At 35.6% G+C, this 8963-nt stretch overlaps 1 long non-coding RNA gene across 1 annotated transcript; it reads right to left on the bottom strand.

The window, feature by feature from the left end:
• Positions 1-774: 774 nt before the first annotated feature.
• On the bottom strand, positions 775-8269 carry LOC128248041 (uncharacterized). The gene is made up of 3 exons (XR_016242116.1): positions 7857-8269; positions 4816-4919; positions 775-1077 (listed from the first exon to the last, which is right to left on the bottom strand). It is a non-coding gene; the product is annotated as an uncharacterized LOC128248041 (long non-coding RNA).
• Between the last annotated feature and the right edge of the window lie 694 nt (positions 8270-8963).

The following is an 8963-nucleotide window of genomic DNA, read 5'->3' as shown; positions in this document are numbered from 1 at the left end:
TAGAGAATAATTTTGTAGGGAAACTGTACAAAAGTTTTCTTATTAAAACCTCTTCTAAATGTGACAGTCCCCAGGAATATAGCTTCAGATGGGACGTGAGAATAATGAGCAAAGTTCTAGACTTAGTATGCCAAGAGATAAAACCCTGAGGGGCTAATTGAGATTGAAACATTGAAACTAGTTTCAATTGTGCTAAAGTACTCAAGTTAGCCTTTGTTCACATGAATAATCTTGTGGTAGAGTGATCGATTAGATGTGAAGTATTGTAATGCTGAGACTCTTGTAGAGACTAATCTTTGAGTGACTGCTACAATCGCTGGCGGAGGTTTTTCTGTTTCTCTGTTAGACGTCCTCTAACGAACAGTGAAAATATATAGAATCAGGAGGGTTGGGGCGGTGGGCAGACATGCAGGCGCAGGATAGGGAAAAACTTTGAAATAGATTCATCATTCTCTGCTCAGTCGTAGACGTACATTAACATTAATTGCTTCACTGCCTACCGTAAATGTTGGTGTGTAAAAATGATATCAAAGGAAGATGAGTTTATTGACAGATCGACGCTTCGTAGAATCGCAACAAAAGAAGACATGAATGTTGTTAAGGTCTCAAATGAAACTGACGGCAAGTAAAAGGTCCAGCGGGAAAATATATAACGAGAATGTATGGTTGCCAAATAAAACTGGAATATTCATGTGTTTAGTAAGAACGACTCAGTAAAAGCAACAATAAATAAATAAATAATAAATAATAGAATAGACATTGTTGTTAATTTTATTCAGTTTTTACAAAGATAGTTGACGCATGTTCCTCTTGATGCCTTCGGTACAAACTTAATGTTGACACTGTTTATTGAATATTACTGATATAAAGACGTCATGTTCAACTGTTTTGTATGTACGGTTGCGTTTGGTGTTTTTCTCAAGTCTTTTGTGATTATCATGTTTTCTTGTTATGGTTGTTGTTATTGCTTCTGCTGCTGTTGTATTGTTGTTGTTGTTGTTTTGTTTCTGTTGTTGTTATTGCCGTTAGTGCTATTATTCATGTTGCCGTTGTTGTCTTTGTTTATTAAGTCGCATTCTGATGAAAGGAAAAGAAGTAGCAATAAATAAATAAACAAACAAAAATAAAAAAAAATCGATTGTTCTTTTGATGATGAGATCAGTGACAAGCAACTTAGAGAAAGTATCAATTGTAATAAGTCATCACATACTCATAGTCATACATCATTTGTAAGTGAGCCAACCGAGTGAGATTCTTTACGACGCCATGATCTACTAGAAATAAGAGCCAACCAAATATCCCTCAAATCCCACACTGCTGCCTTAAGAAGAGAAGTGCTCATTGAATAATTTGATAAAGGATACACCATTCATGAAAACATGACGAGGTGGTCACGATAAGAAAGCCTTTGATCGTAAATTTGTTGAAACAGCTGAACTGGGGATAAAAAAGAATAGGAATATCGACATTTGAATTAAGTCATCGCAAACACAGCAATTGTCATACTTCCCACGTTCATATAATTTATAACAAGTCATTTCTCTCTCTCCTCATCCCCCCCTCTCTCTCTCTATTCACACACACACACACACGTAAAGCATTTCTAATAAATCATCACGCGAACAGTATTAGGTACATTATATAAAAATAAAATAATTGAAATAAATACACTTCATAGAAAATAAAGAAATTTCTGACCGGAACTGAACGCAGGATTATATCAAAAGCAAGATAATAAAGAGTCAGAACATACTTAAAGTCCCGGAAACATCTTCAGAAAAAAATAATTAAGAAAAACTAAAGGCAAACGACTCAGAAAGTAATCGGTGCTATAGTTTTATGTGTACATGAGTTAAACAAATGGAGAAAATAACACATAATTAAAATGCATGGATTATTTACCTCATGTTATTTCAAGGAATGTCTAGATATTTCGATTGCTAAGCATTTTATCAGTCACGGTTGCTTTAAAGACAAACCACCGGCTGTTGTCATCACTAGTGGTGGATATATAAACCGAATAAGAACGGACAAAGGAACGAAACTTCTACTTGTTCATTGCATCTATGCATGGAAACATGTTTTTATAAACATATATGCTTACGTGCATGATGCGTGAAATGATAAGAATCGACAGCGAACGATTTTCGATATATTACTCAGTCCTGTATGTCTCCCTTTATTCTGTATTTACGTTCATTAATGCTTTCATAATTGAATAAGTACATCATTTTCCCTATCAATGTGTACATTTCACATTTCTTTTAATCTTGCTATCGATATTCAAGGATGAAAAAGCCAATTGCAAAAGTAAATTCAATCAGATGAATTAGTGTGGTTTCACTTTGATGAATATCTATATAGGCATTGGCATTATTTTTAAACAGCAACACCACTAAAAAACGAATATCTTTTCTAAGTTGTAACCTTATGCATAGTAGATAACCGTATGTATAGTAGAAGGTACTTTTCCGAGTGAATTTCAAAGTTACTGAAACGATTTTCACATTCTGTGTGTTGGTTATTAAACTTTGCCTTCATCTCATGCTCTTACCACGAGTAAAACCAGAAAGTGGATGAGTTACACTAATCTGATATTCTGTACTTACGTTAGACAAGGGCAATTCATTCAGTAGAGAACTTCCATATTAAAAGTTTGTGGGAATCATCCTTAGCCAGAAGAGTTGCAGATGACCTGAACTAATAGTCTACGACAGTGGCCCTCAACTGGGTTGCACATGACCATGGGGTCCATATAAGATTTATGAGAGTCTATACCAGCAAAACAGTGACTTGGGGGTTCACGGTAATATTTTAGGGGTTAATGAAAAATGTTGGTCTAGATGTATTATTACAAGAAACAATTAGGTTTCTTTCTCTAAACATGTTTCCGGCCACTGAAACTTGGTCCCCTTTGCAATGCAATTGCAAGCCTACCACAAGTTAATGAGGAAAAAACAAAATAAGAATTTTGAAAGAAGTGTCTATAAAACTAGTTTATCAATATTGAATGGCAATAAAGGGTTCCACAGGTAGAAAAAAATATCGTTGAGGACCACTGGGCCACGGGGTTTGTGAACTGTCTTCTGATGCTACATGTGTAACTGCAAATATACTTGATGAACAAGCCAGCATGAAAGCCTCTAAGTGGTAACTCTGTTTCTTATAAAAATAACAGCCTCAAATTTCCTTGAAAACACCCACTACCGCCTTTAAAAAATTAGGTGATTGTAGCTCTCTCCATACGAAATGATTTTGGCTGGAAAACCTTTAATCATAGATCTGTTCGATCAACACTGACTTAGGATTAACCAATCACAAGTTGATCCTCACTTTAGTGCTGAATATATACCAAGCAACAAAATACTTGTTATCGTTTATCATTAGTTTTAGCTGTTGTAGATTAATCCACATAATAACAGATGTTAAATTCTAAAATCTAGAGGGAACAAAACAAATAAAGCAAATTCGCTCGAGAATTACTATACTTCTCCCATATTAACACAACAGCTAACATCGGAGAAACCTCAATGAGATGTTCCACACGTAGAAATGGCGGCCAAGTCTCTGTCAAATCATATCATACTCTCTTAAAAATGAACAGATTACAGAACTTTGTCCAATAAGTACTTTGTCACATACATTGACATACACCTGTGCACACATACGCATGTACGCGCGCGTGTGTATGCATGCACGTTCGTACGTACATACGCATGCACGCATGTTTGTTTGCATGTATGTATGTATGTATGTATGTATGTACTATGTATTTATCGTTGGAACATAATTTTGATATGTTTGCTTGATCAAGGTTGGTTTGGTGCTAAACGACAGCAGACTCTACCCCTCTACAACCAACAATTCCGCGTGTTCTTTCAATCTGTTGGAAATAGCAGCCAAACCACGTTAGAATTAAACACTGCCATCCTGAAAAAAAGTGAGGGTGAACACGTTAGTTGTGGATTCGTAGTACTTCGGAATAACGGAAAACCTTTGTTCAAGTCTCCTCGATCAGATCTGCGACGTATTTTACAATAACAACTAACATCACTGACTTGGGATTTTAATACATTGCCCATTTTAACACCCCTGCATTGTCATAAGGTGCACTTAGCGGAGAGAATCACTCTGTTTCAAGCATTCGGGTCAAATCCCGGTCTGAGAAAAACCTTCACCCTTTCCGCCAGCCAAATATCCAAGGTTTCTTCCATGGTAAAAAAAAAAATGACAACGAATATCTCGTCCACGTGATGACGTCGTGCAGATAATGATACAAGGCATCAATATGTCAACGGAGGGTTTAATATTCTCTAATGGAATAACAGCACATAATACATTAAAATGTTAAAAGAATAATTAAGTGAATCATATGTGTGTACATTTTCGTAACAATAGCTTTAGGTCACTGCAGTATTAAGTATTCCTTGTGGATTTAGCGATTGCATTAACTAAAGGTTTTGAAAGCCGCAGACACTCATATGCTCTTAGTCACTGGTGAAGAACTGCGTAATTTAATGTTATTGCTACTACATCTCTCTATCTCTCTCTCTCTCTCTCTCTCTCTCTCACACACACACACACACACACACACACACATACACACATACATACACACACATATGCATACAAACATATACACACATATGCATACAAACGTATATATATATATATATATATATATATATATATATATATATATTCATGCATACATGCATGATAGCTGCAACACGATCACGGGTAATGCCATCATTTAATTATTCGCTTAAACATGTGTAGCAGGGATGTGGGTTTTCAATTCTGATAGGAACTTACACTTTTTTATACAGATGTGACAAGATGACTACATTGATTGTTTTGGTGAACCTTCATATGACTTTTCAGTCTCTTCCTTGATACACATTCTTTTACTCTTCCCCCTGAAAGTAAAGATACCGTATAATGCATAGTTAGCAACCTCTATACGTGTGTAGCTTATCTGAGTACTAAGGTTTATATTAATTAGAAAGACACGTCCACACGTGTAACATATCAAATTAGGCTGTGCGCCTATATACTAAGGCGAATTCACATCACAACCCTTGCGAACGGGTCACTTAAGCTGTTCGTGCTTAATATAATTTTGTTGGAATTCCCTCCAACCAATCATGCACTGCTTTCCTTCATGATGAATAACAACAGTCTGCATGGTTTTTTTATGGACAGTATAGTATCTGTTTTGAAATATATATGGTAAATAGTGATTCATGGTGTTTTTTATTCATCAGGTTCTCAAGTTATACAGCAACGTTAAGTTTTTCTTTTTGTATGACATAAGTAAATGATAAAGTATATTACCAATGAATATTCTTACTTTATATTGACTTAAATATTAAATCTAATATATTTTTCTTTATTTTTAGATTATGAATATGTCTAAAGACTGCATAAATTCACCAGACATATTTATGTTTTGCTATATCTGCGGGCAATTCATCCCTTCAGATTGCTGGGGCAATATTACTCCTTTGTTTAGCTTATTTTATCTGCAAAGTGGGAGACTAGGACGAACCATTTGCCCCTCACAAAGCTTGCAAGAGTTTCATTAGTAAGTTCCAAATGTGGTCAGTTGGAAAACTGAAGTGTACGCCCTTCGGAGAACCAATTTTATGACCTGAGCAGATGAACCACCATGATGACTGCTACTTCTGCACGACTTCAAAAAGAAGACCAAGGACTGCGTAGTATACTCAAATATTCCATCAGCAATAAGGCCTCTTCCACACTTAGATGATATTCTTGTACCTGTGCCACATGAGACATGGGAAATTTCATCAGTGATACTAATGAAATGGAAGTAGACTATGAACTACCATCAAATGACATTCCCAGACTTTTCAACAAAGTTGAGCTCAATGACTTGGCGAGAGACCTTAACCTTCCAAAAGAAAGTGCACACTTACTTGGCTCAAAACTGAAGGAACACAGGTTTCTAGCTTCTGGAACAACATTCGCTTGGTAGCAACATCGTGTAGCAGGATTCACGCAGTTTGAGAAACAGAATTCTTTAGTTTTCTGTTCATATATTTCTGGCCTTATTGAACACATGGGGACGTCATAAAATGCAGATGACTAGAGGCTCTTCGTTCATTCTCCTAACAGAAGTTTAAAGGCTGTTATTCTCTATAATGGCAACACAGCTGCATCCGTACCAATTGGCCATAGAGTCCAAATGTCAGAAACTTATGAAAATATGACGACACTAATAACTGCCATCAAGTATCATAATCACAGTTTTCTCATTTGTGGTGATTTAAAAGTTATTGCTCTCCTACTAGGTCTTCAAGTGGGATACACCACGTATCCCTGTTTCCTTTACCTTTGGAATAGTAGGGCAGACAGCCAGCACTATGAACAAAAAGACTGACAACCAAGAACCAGCTTCTTGCCGGAAATCACAACGTGAAAGCTGTGCCACTATCCCATCAAAATTCTGCTGTCACCATTCTACATCAAATTAGGGCTTATGAAAAATTTTGTGAAGGCCCTGAACAAAAATTGAGCTGCTTTCAAGTACCTGGAGTCAAAGTTTCTTCGTATAAGTGAAGGTAATCATTAGCAGGTCTTGATGTGAATGCAGATTGCCCAAAACTTCAAGCAGATTGTCTGAAACAGCTGCTCCCCAGAATATGAAAAATTTCAAGTTCCTAACAACTTGGGTCTAGAATGAGTGTCAAGTGAGAAACAAAGAGAGCGGTTCCATCAGGATATTTGCACCATGGAAATTCACCTGCTATTAGTGGAACTTTCCTATCAAAACTTGTACCAAGTACAAACATAACAAGCTGGATTTAGTTGTTCGAGACAGACAACCAAAAGTATGTATTATCATAGAGGTCAGTTGCCCTGCTGATGTGAACGTTTCTTCGAAAAGCAAGTTTCAAATCGTTCAGCTTTTGTAAACTGATTATAAGTTCACATGTATACCAATAACAATTGCTACCCTTGGTTTTCTTAATAAATGAATAAGTAACAATCTGGAAAAGGTAGGTTTCCCCAAAAAAGAAATTAGTCAACTGAAACGCACGCTACAAGTACAAACTATCAGCAGAACAGGAAAAATAGACAAGACTTTTTCTCAAGTTCAACACATGACTTATTATTATCTACGTATATACTTGGGAAGAGACAGAAAAACTAACACAGATCTCTCTATCCTGCTTCCTTCTTTCCCATTCTCTCTCTCTTTCTTTCTCTCTCTCTCTTTCTTTCTCTCTCTCTCTTTCTTTCTCTCTCTCTCTTTCTTTCTCTCTCTCTCTTTCTTTCTCTCTCTCTCTGTCTCTCTCTCTGTCTCTCTCTCTCTCTCTTTACACACACACACACACACACACACACACACACACACACATACATATCTCTATCTCTCTCTCGCAACTCCTTTCTAGCCCTGTCTCTAAGTTCATGGAAGTGATTGCACTTGAAAAGGATAAAAATAGACTATAGATGGAATAACACTAAATGCCTAGTATGGAGTATCAAAATCTCAACTGGAAGGTTAATGACATACAATCTAAATGTAACAAATCCCCAACAAGTATCATGCATTCACTATAGCTACAGAATACAACAGTTGACATTAAATCCAAACCCCAAAACTGAAGACATTAACCACATCATTGCCTGATGTGAAAATATTTCTACTAGATACTATCTTCCTATAAAGAATGATGTAGTAGCCAGAGGAACCTGGAATGGAGTAGGAAAGAAAAAAATAACAAATAAAATTGACTATACTGCGATGAATGGATCAAAAGAATATCAGAAGAATTCGGTAGAATATACGAATCATATCATAACCAAATTAAAACATAACCAACCTTAAAGTGCTGTTTTGGTTAACATAATAAAGGGTCTCTCGTGTGGTAATCAGCTGCCAACATCAATGTCGAAAGAAAACTATAGGATAAAAAAGATTCTACGGACCAATGATGAGAAGTCAGTTTCGAATATATATTTTCAGCTTTATACCCATTGTTATTATAACCGCTGAATCAAAGTATAGCAGAACTTGGACTTTTGGAGAAATAACGTAATTCCTGAAATTATACGTTAAAAGTAATCATGATATCTGGATAATAGATATTCTCCGAAGAAATTTTTAGCATTTGATATGAGGTTTCGTTTAGGTTGTTGAAAAAATACAAGAGCTCTTTGTTTTCCATAAGAATTATTTACATCATTTCAAAATAAGCATTCATGTATGGATGTATGCATAGCTCTCTCTCTCTCTCTCTCCCCTCTCTCTTTATATATATATATATATATATATATATATATATATATATATATATATATATATATATATATATATATATATATATATATATAAATGTATTATGTATGTATGTGTGTGTGTGTATCTATATCATTATTCAGTTTTATTTCAAGATTTTTTGGCAATAGAGAAAGAGCCGGTGTCCAACCTATATCCAAGGCTCCTTCATTGGAATTTCAACATGAACAGGGTATTGTTGTATGTGTATATGTATGCGTGCAGATTTGTATGTTTTGTTTTATGTTTGTGATCTCATGCATATACTTGCTCATATATACTTAAATGATAAACTTCTGGAAAATTTTACAAATTTTACAATTCCAGTGACGGACTGGATTTGTAGTCATCAAATCAGCTGTCTTCTTTCTGATTTTGAGAAGCCTAATTTCTCAAAATTGGTATTCAGACAGTGTGTTACACATCCCTATGCCCCAATGATTACAGGTTTAAATCCGAACTTGTAATCTGGATAGAATAACTGCAAATTTCTCAATAGTTCAGCGTAGATATTCTCTGTTTCACTGATCTTCAGCTTTATGTTAGCATCCGCTGGCCAGCTATTTTCCACAACTGTACTCAGTTTCTCTTCTCTATCCGAATTCATTATATCAGATCTATTCTCTTTTCTATCCCAAATCATTATATCAGG

The sequence above is a fragment of the Octopus bimaculoides genome, chromosome 6 (assembly GCF_046866305.1).
Source record: "Octopus bimaculoides isolate indiv1 chromosome 6, ASM4686630v1, whole genome shotgun sequence".
NCBI classification, from domain to species: domain Eukaryota; kingdom Metazoa; phylum Mollusca; class Cephalopoda; order Octopoda; family Octopodidae; genus Octopus; species Octopus bimaculoides.
This window is presented reverse-complemented; position numbering and strand designations above follow the sequence as displayed.